The sequence below is a fragment of the Ranitomeya imitator genome, chromosome 5 (genome assembly GCF_032444005.1).
Source record: "Ranitomeya imitator isolate aRanImi1 chromosome 5, aRanImi1.pri, whole genome shotgun sequence".
Taxonomy (NCBI): domain Eukaryota; kingdom Metazoa; phylum Chordata; class Amphibia; order Anura; family Dendrobatidae; genus Ranitomeya; species Ranitomeya imitator.
This window is the reverse complement of record NC_091286.1, coordinates 17,027,145-17,041,687: the sequence shown is the minus strand read 5'-3', so window position 1 is coordinate 17,041,687 and position 14,543 is coordinate 17,027,145. Positions and strand designations below refer to the sequence as shown.

At 43.4% G+C, this 14,543-nt stretch overlaps 1 pseudogene; it reads left to right on the top strand.

The window, feature by feature from the left end:
- LOC138637641 (zinc finger protein 91-like) overlaps nucleotides 1-14,543 on the top strand; it is a 79,611-nt pseudogene that overhangs the window by 50,352 nt on the left and 14,716 nt on the right.

The following is a 14,543-nucleotide window of genomic DNA, read 5'->3' as shown; positions in this document are numbered from 1 at the left end:
CGCGGCCGATCGCGTATGACGTACTATCCCGTCACTGGGAATTACTGTAAGTCCCAGGTCACCTTGACAGGATAGTACGTCATGGGATTAAGGGGTTAACATGTATATCCTTCCTGTGATTTACACAATTCCAAGACTTTTACTTCTTTTTAATCTACCATGCAGCATTTGCTATTTTATGGGGTTTTATTGAATTTTTGTGAAGCATTGCTGTCTGTTGCCATTCTGACATATTACAGTATATAGAACCACCGGCCAGTATCTCTGCAAAGCATTATTCTATGGAACCTCTACAGACAGAATTTCTGAAGAGTATTTATATATTTTTTTTTATTCTGTCTCTTCAATTTTATACCTGTGCATATGATATACTTAATGAAATTGTCCATTCGCCTGTATTTTTACATGTCCATTTTACTTTGGCTAAATAATTTAATACAAAAATGGCTTTATTTTTTCCAGATGAAACCTGCATGACAGACTCCAATGGACATCAGCCTTTATTATCTTATCAAGTAGAAGATAACAATACTACACAAGCTATTACCTTAATTCCTATTGTACTGTTAGTCCTTCCCACTATAGATCTGTCAACGGCTAATGCCGGTCACAAGAAGACTTCATCTAATCAATCATTGATGGGCAAACAACGAGGTGTAAATAGTCAAGGAGAAATAGTGCCACAAGGAAAACAAGTTAAAAAAGAATCTAATAATTCTGTGGTCGAGAAAATTGACAAAGATAAAATACCATTTTCATGTTCAGAATGTGGGAAATCCTTTATGGGGGAAATTAATTTAGTTAGGCATCAGGTGATTCACATAGAAGAGAAACCATGGCCATGGCTTCGTAAGAAACCAACTTCTGTGGATTATCCAAGAAATGAATTGGGAGAGAGACTATTTTCATGTCCTGAATGTGGAAAGTGTTTTAGCAAGAGCGCTAAACTTACAGATCATCTAAGAACTCACACAGGGGAGAAGCCATTTCCATGTTCTGAATGTGGAAAATGTTTTAGAAACAAATCGGGCCTTCTTAAACATCAGAGAATTCACACAGGGGAGAAGCCGTTTTTATGTCCTGAATGTGGAAAGTATTTCAGTTGGAAATCGTGTCTTGAGCACCATCTAAGAACGCACAGGGGGGAAAAACCATTTTCATGTTCAGAATGTGGGAAATGTTTTACCCAGCAATCCAGTGTTAGATCACATCAGAGAATTCACACAGGGGAGAAGCCGTTTTCGTGTCCTGAATGTGGGAAGTATTTCAGACAGAAATCAAGTCTTGTGGTGCATCTAAAAACTCACAGGGTGGAAAAGCCGTTTTCATGTTTAGATTGTGGGAAATGCTTTAGCCAGAATTCAGATTTTGTGCTTCATCAGAGCATTCACGCAAGGGAGAAGCCATTTTCATGTTTAGAATGTGGAAGGTGTTTTAGCAACAATTTGGGTCTTGTTAAACATCAGAGAGCTCACTCAGTGGAGAAGCCTTTTTTATGTTCTGAATGTGGAAAGTATTTCAGTCAGAAATCAAATCTTGAGAACCATCTAAGGACTCATAGAGGGGAAAAGCCATTTTCATGTTCAGAATGTGAGAAATGCTTTAGCAAGCAATCCTATCTTAAATTACATCAGAGAACTCACACAGGGGAGAAACCGTTTTCATGTCCCGAATGTGAGAAGTGTTTTAGTCGGAAGTCAAGTCTTGTGGAACACCTGAGAATTCACACAGGGGAGAAGCCATTTTCATGTTTAGAATGTGGGAAATGGTTTGGCAAGAAATCAGATCTTTTTAGGCATCAGAGATCTCATTTTATTGAGAAGCCTGTTTAATGTCCAGCTTTACAATTCTAACACTGGGCACTCATGTCAGCAAAGTACTTAGTAGACCAAACTGGTTTGAGGCTCTGATCACGTGGGAATGCTCAGGAGCAAGATTGAGGTTGTAAAAGATAAACAAAATACAGTCAGTGGATAAAGTGAAGTAGATCCTGAGATGAGCACATACATTCATTAGCGTTAGTCCTACGCGATGAGCAGGAATAGTGCATCTGTCCAATTAAATAGAATAGGACAATTGCACAATACTTGCGAATCGCACAAACACATCTCGGCAGGTGTCAGTAGACTTGACATTCATTTGAGATGAGTCACTAGCGTTAGGGTCCATTCATGGGGGTCACCTTGGCGCTGGTGGATGGCTTGTACATTCTTTGATCAAAAACAGACATTTTAATGTGCGTAATGATGGTGTGACGCATTCTGGTATCGTATATGTGTTTACCCCATTAATCACAGAGACAATTTTTGTTTTTAGCGCATTGGATTTTCCTTCCTATTATTCAAAAAGCAATAACGGTGTTATTTTTTATTTGGCATTGCCATGTGAGGGGTTATTTTTTTGTGGGACAATTTGTAGTTTTATGTGGTAAAAATGATTTGTCAACAGGATCCTTCAGGCCAGTCTGATTATGGCAATACCAAAAATGTGTGGATCTTTGTTGTTATTTTTAGCGGTTTAAAAACATAAACTGAACTTTAAGGAAAATTTAAATGAATGCATTGGAAATTTCCAAGATCCATTATTATTCCAACTTATGGAGGTGTATGAAACTTTTTTTGTGTGTGTTATTTGGACACAGAGAGCTACAAGAAAATAAAAATGATGAAATGGTAAATCATGAAAATAACAGTTACGATAATTCTTAAAGCATTGTTTCAAGCAGTGGCCAAGTTTTGATGGACTGGTATCAACCAGTGAGACCAGCTACGCCCATCTACTGTTCTGAAAAGTCTAGCCAGAAGTCGTCCTCACAGAAAAACTGCAGCCAAACAACCAGAGCTTCCACACGGAAACAAGGCCAAGCCACTCAACCGTGTATGAAAACATAGGAACTGGGGTGCAGAATAATCTGAGCAGGTTTCTGGACTGAACATTCACCCAATGTCATTAAGAACAAGGAGTGCTGGGATGATTTTGTCCCACAGAGCCCTGATCTCACATAATCCAGTTTGTTTGGGATCACATGAAGAGACAGAAGGATCTGGACCAGCCTCGAAACATTTGTGGTTGGTTCTTCAAGATATTTTGATCAACCTCCTGTCGAGTTCCTTCAAAAACTGTGTGCAAGTGACAAGTACGGGAGAAGAAGTGATGAAGGCCAATGGTGGTCACCAGATACTGTCTTGATTTAGATTTCTGCTTTGTTCATTCACTTTTGCCTCGATTACATATTCTTGAAATTCAAGTATTGTTCTTCCTGGGGTCAATACATCTGTAAGGCACAAGTACATTTTTACTGGTGTGACAAGGTCACTGATAAAATACTGGAGGGGAGATATGTTTCACTCAGGAGGTTAGTTATGAACCTGGAAAAATGCTCCAGGATACTAAGTGCAGAGAGGGGTTAATCGGCAATGTTAAGGGCTGAGTTTTTGTGAACAACTGGAGAGTAGGGTGGGAGGCTGTTCGCCATATCTCCACCCCAGGGTGTAGTTAAGAAGAAAAATGTGGAGCCTTTGGACTGATTCAATGTTGAGTTTGTCTGGACACCAGATGTCCAGAGCAGTACTTGTGTTAAAGAGAACTGAACTATGTGTTTTTGTTCCCCTGAGCGGGCGGATCCCCACAGCCACAAAAGACTGTACTGTATGCTATTTTGATTTTCCCGTTATGCCCGAAGGGCCGTGTTTATTTATTGAACTTTGCACTGGTTTATGCACATTTTAATAAACCAGCTGAAAACGTAAATGGAAAGTGTTCCAGTGACTACCCCTTGGAGCATCTGAGTGAGCCGATCTACCACACTTTTTTTTAAATTAGCACTGTAGGGTTTGAGTAAAAATGTAATGTTATACCTAAATGCGCACAGATTTAGAGATATTGGTGTCACTCCCTCTAACAGGAACAGGGGTGCTACTATCACAATGTACGGTAGCTACGAAAAGTATGTCCCTTTTGTCGTTATATATGCAACACATTGCAGCTACAAGAAGGATTCTGCCATCCTTCTCCCTAAACATTTTGCCTAGGAGTGTTTTGGGGAGTTCTTCTTGTTTTGTTTTTTTTTTCTTATTTTGCAGCATGCTATCGTACTTCTGAAAGCAGAGCTTTGAAGGGGATGCTGGAATAAGAGTTACCACCATAAAGGATAACAATGGCGGAAGTTTCCTTTGGTCTCACCATTTATAAAAGGGCTGGTTGCTTCTCACACAACAAATGACATTGTGGGCTGTAAATAATCTAGTGATAGAGAATAAATGGTTGGGGGAGAAAGGGTGAACTTCATGAACGTATGTCTTTTTTTCAACCTATGTAACTATTAAACTATATTAAAAAAAAAAATGAAATATCTTGCAGTTTTCCTTATGGTCAGAAGGCCTGATATTAGACTCCAACTACTTTCTGTTCTGTACAGAAGACATACCAGGACTCTCATTATAATCACAGATGGATATAATCAAATAATCCATTATACATAAAAGGTGATGTCACAGCTCACCTCCTCCTCCTGTACAATGACTGATAAAACCTATATATCGTACATAACACATGATCCACCATTCACAATAGGTGATGGCCCAGCTCACCTCCTCCTCCTCCTGTACAATGACTGATAACACCTCTATATACAGTAGATAACACAGGATCCACCATTCACAATAGGTGATATCACAGCTCACCTCCTCCACCTTCCGAGAGGAAGGCAGCACTACTGTGGTACCCGAACTCCTGGGGTGCCACACATATCTGAATCCGCCCTGTCTGTGTCTAGCCCTGATCCGTCTGACCCGCACATATGCTACTAACCTCACCTGCCGAGTCTGAACCAGCACCTGTGAACCTGCATCTGTGATCCCGTACCAATAGCCGTCCTATGTTCCTGTACCAGTCCAGCTTGTGCCTAGCAAAGAGTTAGGTGTTCGATTAGTATCGCCAATCCAGGCTCATCCTGGAACGTGGCACAGCGGTTCCATAAACGCGTGCGTAACACAACCAATGAGGAAAAAAACTAAGGATCCTTCCCACACTTTTTAGAATCTACTGGGGGCTATCAAATTATTTCATAGTCTTAGCTCATCTGAATGTGATCACTGGCTTAGTTGATATTATACTCTTTAAAATGTAATCAAATTTTAAGATCTTACAATGCTTATTCAAGATACTTCAGAAATCTGTTAACAAATTTCCTTTTTTTTGCTCTTGGTTACAGCTGTACATTTTTCTTTCAATCATTCTGCACAATCTAGTGTAAGATTCTGGCAGTATGCAGATTTAATTAACCTGTTCGGATATTCTTCAGTTGCAAATATTCTAGAAAAGTCAAAGAGATTGCTCGTAGTTGGCCGCCATTTTTGAACAATTCTTCCTAATATGAAGAAACTGACTAAAGGGAACATTCTGTGTCCATGTCTAGTAATCCGAAAAAGTAAAAATGGACATTTAGAACCTGGTGTCCACTGGCTGATCCTGGTGGTTCTAGATGTCCACTGGCTGATCTGACTGCAGGCAACTGTGCTCTTTTATATTTTTCTACTATTCTTCAATAAAATGGAAATTTTATACATATAAGATCTCTGAAGGTGCAGCGGATTCTTCATCGCTGGGTCATTTTTACTTTTTTGGATTTCGTCGCTGTGGCCGCCGAGCCACGACCCTAGCTGACGGACGGACTCCTGGAGAGAGACGAGGACGGTGAGCTGACAAAAAATTTCTTTTTTCTCGTTTCTTGTAATGGTAACTCTGATCGTTTAGGAAGCTATTAGAATCCACCTTTTTACAATGGATTTAGTGGCAATGTGACTTGTGGATTGGTGTCCCGTTACTAAATCTTAAAATATTATGGACCCTTAGCAGATGTGAGAAATGAACTACAGTCCTCAATCAGTATTATTAAGGAACGGTGTTAATTTTAGGGCTAGGTTTCCTGAGACCTTCCAAGTGATGAGAAAATTAATTACCGTATATTGTGGTCATAATAGGCAATGTGATGGAAATAACAAGAGTGGACCACCATGTATTGGGGCCAAACCACCACCCCCCCCATGATGAAGAGGTTAGCATGACTGGGGGTACCTGATACCCCATTGCGGTCACCCTCTTCTGATGGCATTCACTGTCTCCATATGAAAAATGGTTAGAGGTTAATATTAACATCAACCCTTGTAAGAGGAATTCAAACTGCTGTTGGCGCAGTTTACTATGGAGTTCCAAGTCAGTCAGGACTTATGAGTCGTAGTCCCAGATGTTCAATATTGGAATATAATAAGACACATCTAGTGTGACAAAAATATAGTCCTCTTCCCAATTTATATATTGTAGATCATTGATCAAAGCTTGAGGGACTAATGGCTGTAAATGTAAACCAATAAAATTTGATAATTAACTGGTAAGTGAATGTATCCCAGAGATTATAGGTCTCCCTGGTCTTGTCCTTGTGGACTTTGGGCAGATGATAAAAAAGTACATGTTGGAATGTTTCTTTAAAAATCCCTTTTCCTTTTTATTGAGAAGATTCAATTCACCTACTTAATAAAACATTGTGTTCTCTTAATTGACAATTGAAAGAGCTATTTCATAAAGAAACCTCATCTCCTAGAATTCTATAGGCTTCTTTTTCACAGTCACACCTATCTTGGATTTTCTGCTGCTCAAATCATAACAGCAGTTCCCAGTTTAAGTTTATTCAAAGCACGGATTTCTTTTCTAGTCAAAATATTACTTTTAATCTTTTTGTATATTTTTTTTAATCTTTTTTGTAATATTTCCATTTTTTTTTAAATTCTGTTTGGGAAATCCTGGAACTCATGTTGAAGGAGATGGAAACTCATTAAAAAAATGGCACTTATGGTGGTATGGATAGAAATTTGAAGCACTAGTAACACTGAAATGTGACTTCATGGAGAACATTGTCTCCATCTGATCTAGTCACTGGTGGAGATCGATTATTTGTAGAGATCTCAAAATGCCTCGAGAGAGTGAGTTTTCTTGGGAAGGCCTGAGATATATAAAAAGCTCAAACGCAGTCTTGAGAGGGGCAAAATTATGCAGAACAGATGTTTACTCATTATTACGAGTACGTGATCATAGATTGAATATTTTTGTTTCTAAAGCATCTGACATTTTTTCTGGGACTATTATTATTACTTATTTATATAGCACCATTAATTTCATGGTGCTGTACATGAGAAGGGGTTACATCAAAATACAAATATCACTTACAGTAAACAAACTAACAATAGCAGACTGGTACAGAGGGAAGAGGACCCTGCCCTTGCGGGTCTACATTCTACAGGATGATGGGGAAGGAGACAGTAGGTCGAGGGTTGCAGTAGCTCCGATGGTGTTGAGGTGGCCACGTGGTCATTACAGATTGTAAGCTTTCCTGAAGAGATGGGTTTTCAGGTTTCTTTTGAAGGATCCAAATGTGGTGGATAACCGGATGTGCTGGGGCACAGAATTCCAGAGGATGGGGGATATTCGGGAGAAGTCTTGGAGGCGGTTGGGTGAGGAGCGAATAAGTGTGGAGGAGAGAAGGAGATCTTGGGGGGACCGGAGATTACGTGAGGTAAGATATTGGGAGATTAGTTCAGAAACATACGGAGGAGAAAGGTTATGGATGACTTTGTAGGTCAGTGTTAGTAGTTTGAACTGGATACGCTGGGAAATTGGGAACCAGTGAAGGGATTTGCAAAGAGGTGAAGCAGGAGTTTAGCGAGGAGAGAGATTAATTAGTCAGGCAGCAGAGTTAAGGACGGACTGGAGGGGTGCGAGAGTGTTAGAAGATAGGCCACAGAGGAGTATGTTGCAGTAGTCGAGGCGGGAGATGATGAGGGCATGCACGAGCATTTTGGTAGAGTGTGGGTTGAGGAAAGGACGGATTCTGGAAATATTTTTGAGCTGGAGGCGACAGGAGGTGGCGAGAGCTTGGATGTGCGGTTTGAAGGACAGGGCAGAGTCAAGGGTTACTCTGAGGCAGCGGATTACTGGGGCAGGGGAAAGTGTGATTTTGTTTATTTTGAAAGATAGGTCAGGTAAGACCTAAGCTAGGGGCTACCATGCCCATATTGTAAATTGCTATGGCCATTATTCTAGACGGACGTGTTCCTCTTGACTCTACGCCCTCCTCTCACACCTCGAGAGCAAACAATTCTGTCATCCATTAATCATGTCATGGGCTGCTGTTATTTCCATCTCACCCTCGCTTACCTCAAAGGGCACTGTGCTGAACATCGGTTATGTTGAGGCATCTCCATAGAAACAGGGATGCCTCTGATGTCATATCTTGTTATTGTGGTGGAGCTTCCTTCATTTTGTGACAGGGGGTCTCCATGGTATCGGAGATGCCGATCTTGTCATACACATGGGCAGGGCCTCCCTGTCAATGGGCACTGTGCAGACCACAACGCGCATCGAGGTGTCTCCTCAAAGGTCACTGTGCAGAAAATCGGACTTCACAGTGTCTCGATCGAAACCGAGAAGCCTCAGACATCATATCGTATTCTGGCAGTGCAGCTTCCTGCATTGTGCGCCAGGTGGTCTTGGAGATGCCTATTGCATCATACACATGGGCATGGCTTCTCCATCCTTCCAAGTCCACATCAAAACGTCTTGGAGATTACGGGCAGGACTAATTTAGATAAGACAGGTATAGTTGGCCGTGTCATACCTGTTGTGAATTCAGCTTTTGGGCTCCCTCCGATGGTTGTAGAGGGTAATGCAGTTGTGCCTGGACTGCAGGATTGGACAGGTGTATCTACTAATTGCAAAACTGACTGGGGTATATAGCTTTGCAGGACTCTTTAGTCCCTGCCAGTTGTCCATTGTTTTTGGAGGATTCACATCCCTTCTGGTCTCTCCTGTTCTCTGTGCTTTTCTTCAAAGATAAGTCCTGGCTTTGTTTTTGCTGTCCACCTGCTGTGGACCTTATAGTTCTGTGCATTTTCATGTTTTGTCTTGTCCAGCTTTGTCTGTGAAGTATTTTTTGCAGCCTTGCTGTGTCTCTGGAGATGCAGATATACCCCCCATGTCATTAGTCAGATGTGGTGTTTTGTATTTTCTGTGGTGGATATTTTCAAGTGTTTTAATACTGACCGCATAGTACTCTGTTCTATTCTTTCTATTTAGCTAGTATGGCCTCCTATGCTAAATCCTGATATCATGTCTGCGTATGTTTTTCCCTCTCCTCTCACAGTCAATATTTGTGGGGGGCTGTCTGTACTTTGGGGATTTTCTCTGAGGCAAGATAGGTTTCCTGTTTCTGTCTTTAGGGGTAGTTAGCTTCTTAGGCTGTGTTGAGGGGTCTAGGGAGTGTTAGGTACCCCCCACGGCTACTTCTAGTTGCGCTGCTAGGTTCAGGGTTTGCGGTCAGTACAGGGACCACCTTCTCCAGAGTACGTCTCATGCTGCTCCAAGGCCACCAGATCATAACAGTACAACTGGCCAACAATGAGTTAATTGCATCTCAGAAGAAGGGAGGGAAGGTTTTAAGCCATTTTTTTTCCTTAGCCTGTTCCTCCCTCTTAATCTCTGGTTGGCTGCGGAACCTAGTAATAACATGAGTGTTCAGGAGTTAGTTTCTCGTGTGGATCAGCTTGCTGCTAGGGTACAGGGTATTTCAGATTATATTGTCCACCTCTCGTGTCTCCCCTTTTCCTCATAGTCTGTAAGCTTGCGAGCAGGGCCCTCATTGCTCCTGGTATCTGTTTTGAACTGTATTTCTGTTATGCTGTAATGTCTATTGTCTGTACAAGTCCCCTCTATAATTTGTAAAGCGCTGCGGAATATGTTGGCGCTATATAAATAAAAATTATTATTATTATTATTGTTCAGACTCCTGCCTTAGAACCTAGGATTCCCACTCCTGATTTATTCTTTGGTGACAGATCCAAATTTTTGAGTTTCAAAAATAACTGTAAACTGTTTTTTGCATTGAGACCCCGGTCTTCTGGTGATCCCATTCAGCAGGTTAAAATTATCATATCCCTGCTGCGTGGTGACCCACAGGATTGGGTATTTTTTCTGGAAACTAGCAATCCTGCTTTGCTTAATGCTGATTCGTTCTTTCAAGCATTGGGGTTATTGTATGATGAGCCTAATTCTGTGGATCAAGCTGAGAAGATCTTGTTGGCCCTGTGTCAGGGTCAAGAAGCGGCAGAATCGTATTGCCAGAAATTTAGAAAATGGTCTGTACTGACTAAATGGAATGAGGATGCTTTGGCGGCAATTTCAGAAAGGGTCTTTCTGAATCCGTTAAAGATGTTATGGTGGGGTTCCCCACGCCTGCTGGTCTGAGTGATTCTATGTCTCTGGCCATTCAGATTGATCGGCGCTTGCGCGAGCGCAGAGTTGTGCACACTGTGGCGTTGTCCTCTGAGCGGAGCCCTGAACCTATGCAGTGTGATAGGATTTTGTCTAGAGCTGAACGTCTAAGATTCAGGCGTCAGAATAGGTTGTGTTTTTACTGCGGCGATTCTGTTCATGTTATTTCTGATTGCCCTAAGCGTACAAAGAGAATCGCTAGTTCTGTTACTATCTGTACTGCGCAACCTAAATTTCTGTTATCTGTGACCTTGATCTGCTCATTATCATCATTTTCTGTAATGGCATTTGTGGATTCAGGCGCCGCTCTGAACTTAATGGACTTAAAATTTGCCAGACGTTGTGGTTTCCCCTTGCAGCCTTTGCAGAACCCTATTCCTTTAAGGGGCATTGATGCTACACCGTTGGCTAAAAATAAACCTCAGTTTTGGACACAGCTGACCATGCGCATGGCGCCAGCCCATCAGGAAGATTGTCATTTTCTGGTGTTGCATAATTTGCATGATGATATTGTGCTGGGTTTCCCATGGTTACAGGAACATAATCCGGTGTTAGATTGGAGATCTATGTCTGTGACTAGTTGGGGTTGTCAGGGGGTTCATGGTCAGGTTCCTTTGATGTCAATTTCCTCTTCCCCCTCTTCTGAAATTCCTGAGTTTTTGTCAGATTTCCAGGATGTATTCGATGAGCCCAAATCCAGTTCCCTTCCACCGCATACGGCCTGTGATTGTGCTATTGACTTGATTCCAGGTTGTAAGTTCCCTAAGGGCCGACTGTTCAACCTGTCTGTGCCAGAACATGCCGCCATGCGGAACTATATTAAGGAGTCTTTGGAGAAGGGGCATATTCGGCCATCTTCTTCACCATTGGGAGCAGGTTTTTTTTTTGTTGCCAAGAAGGATGGCTCCTTGAGACCCTGTATTGATTATCGCCTCTTGAATAAGATCACGGTCAAATTTCAATACCCTTTGCCTTTGCTTACTGATTTGTTTGTTCAGATTAAGGGGGCTAGTTGGTTTACTAAGATTGACCTCCGAGGGGCATATAATCTTATTCGTATTAAGCAGGGTGACGAATAGAAAACTGCATTTAATACGCCCGAAGGCCATTTTGAATACCTTGTGATGCCATTCGGACTCTCTAATGCCCCATCTGTGTTCCAGTCTTTCATGCATGATATCGGTCTGTGTGTGAGAGGGGAGACTATGGAGGGCGGTCTGGGTGATAGAGGGGAGACCATGGGGAGCGGTCTGTGTGTGAGAGGGGAGACTATGGGGGGCGGTCTGTGTGTGAGAGGGGAGACTATGGGGGGCGGTCTGTGTGAGAGGGGAGACTATGGGGGGCGGTCTGGGTGATAGAGGGGAGACCATGGGGGGCGGTCTGTGTGTGAGAGGGGAGACTATGGGGGGCGGTCTGGGTGATAGAGGGGAGACCATGGGGAGCGGTCTGTGTGAGGAGACCATGGGGAGAGGTGGAGCCATTAGAGAACTCTGACTTCTCTGTAAATATTGTCTCTTAGTTACTGCAGGACCTGTGGTGATGTCATGGTCATGTGATCAGTCACATTGGGAGGAGTAATGCAGATTTTTCACTGTAGCACTTCCTGCCATGTGACCTGCAGATCACGTGACAGTGACGTCACCATAGGTCCTGTGACAGCTGCATTGGTCAGTCGGGTATGTCAGTTTCACCTCCCTCAGTTTTTTCTCTGCCTCGTTCACACCTCACTTTTCCATAGTTGTATTGTTTTTCCCGGAGAGCACTCGTACCCATTATAGTCTATGGCGCTCCTGAAGTTGTTGCCTATTCTCCGGGGCTCCGCAGAAGCCTCCATAGGGATGACATATCCCACAGTTTTCTTTTTCGTTTTTTTACCAGTGTAATTATGAGCAGTAATGGCCACAGTGTTACAGTGCGGTGCCCGCAGGCACAATTGGGCAGACGGACAGTTCTCGCTGCTGTGAATAAGTAATCGGTGATTTTAGAGCGTTACTTACATTTCAGCCGCTGATCTCACTCTGCGGAGACACAGGGGGCTGTCAGTGCGACCACGACACACAACGATGTGGCCGCCCCGAGAAGTCTCTATACAGCAGCTCAATCATTATCCAGCAGCGCGGACGCCATATTTGTCCTGGTTTCTGGGTGATTCCACTGACTTCAATCACCCTGCTACTAATTTTATGAGATCAGCGGCTGAAAGTTGTTTAACCCTTTAAAAACACCAGATACCTATTCAAATCTACGAAATTTGGCCATCGACCCATTTTGGTGTCATTTTTTATGCCCAGAACCCGTTTGCGCCAATCTACGGTGAAATGACTTTGATGTGGGGCGCGCTCATCTGCACCTGCTGAGGTCAGGGGCCCAAAGTCACTTATCTGGACCTGTGAGTATTGGCTGCTGCTCGCTTTGATGCCAGATCTTATGCCCAGAACATATGTGGGTAATGCTGGAGTGACTGGCATCTGATCTGGAGCGTCCATTACTGTGTGTCTGCAGTGTGAGCTCAGTAGCCCACGGTGTTAAATCCTTTTCATAACGCCCTTCGGTGCCCATTTTTGTGCCATTTATATTTTTGTAGCTGTTGTTAAGTCTATTCACCTCTGGGCCCCACACTGCATTGTGTTGTATTACTGGAATCATTGTTCTCATAATTAAACATGTAAAAGATCAAAAAATAAAATTTCCAAGTAACAAACTGATGAATAAGAAGTCAACTGCAGCATCGTGCTTCTCCGTATTCTCTGCCCTTATGAACAAGACTTTCATCGGTAACATTTCTCTTTATTAGACGATGGCCCTTTCCATCGATGACCCCCCGAGGATGGGGCAGGACACAGACCACATGGCGGCTCGGATATTAGACCTCACCCTGGAGATAATCTACTGGATCACTGGGGAGGTGAGATCTTCACATCACTCTGATCTCTAGGAATAAAGCAGAGAAATGACGGGAAAGGTGAAGGATTCTTGGCCTCTGTGTAGTGATCGGCGTCTCCCCATACACAGGATCACACAGTAGTGAAGACGTCGTCTGGGGAGTATATGACCCCCCGTGTGTCAGGAGGGCGGAGCAGGACCCCGAGTGACATCACCGAGCCTCCACCTCATTCACTGATACATGAGCAGAAGATCCTAGAACTGACCAATAGGATCACTGAGCTGCTGAGCGGAGAGGTGAGCGCTGCCGGGAATGCTGGGACATTATACAATAACGCCGGGGGAGGGGTCTGCTAATGGCGGGTCATTGTGTGTGTCAGGTTCCTATAAGGTGTCAGGACGTCACCGTCTATTTCTCCATGGAGGAGTGGGAGTATATAGAAGGACACAAGGATCTGTACAAGGACGCCATGATGGAGGATCACCGGTCCATCACATCTCTGGGTAAGAGGAGACCTTCCTGGGTTGTAGAGAACAGGTCTGAGAGTCGTCTAGATTCCCCATCATCTGCTCATCACATATAGACAATGTATTCAGTCACTGCGGTTATTTCCTATAGATGGATCCAGTCATCCCCCGGAGAGAAGTCCCAGTCCTCTATATTCCCAGGATCGGCCAGAGAAGGAGGAAGATGTCCCCCGGGATCATCAGGTAGAGGAGATGAGATTTCTGTACATTCTCTATAGATTCTTGTAATGAGGCTTCTACTATCCTCAGTGTAAAGTCCTGCAGTATTGATGTAAATGTCAGATAACAGCACAATGCCAATCAGCTGCTTCTAAGGCAGAAAACTCTTGTGGATTGTAAGAGTCATTCACTCTCCAGTTAGGTATATTGGTTTTAAAGGGAACCTGTCACCCCCAAAATCGATGGTGAGGTAAGCTCACCGTCATCAGGGACTTATCAACATTATTCTGTAATGCATTCTGTAATGCTGTAGATAAGCCCCCGATTTGTAACCTGAAAGAGGAGAAAAAGAGGTTAGATTATACTCACCCAGGGGCGGTCCCGCTGCGGTCCGGTCAAATGGGTGTCTCAGGTCTGCTCCGGCGCCTCTTATCTTCATTCCATGATGTCCTCTTCTGGTCTTCACGCTGTGGCTCCGGCGCAGGCGTACTTTGTCTGTCCTGTTGAGGGCAGAGCAAAGTACTGCAGGCGCCGGGCCTCTCTGACCTTTCCGGCGCCTGTGCACTGCAGTACTTTGCTCTGCCCTCAACGGCCGGAGCCGCGGCGTGAAGACCAGAAGAGGACGTCAGGGAATGAAGATGGGAGGCGCCGGA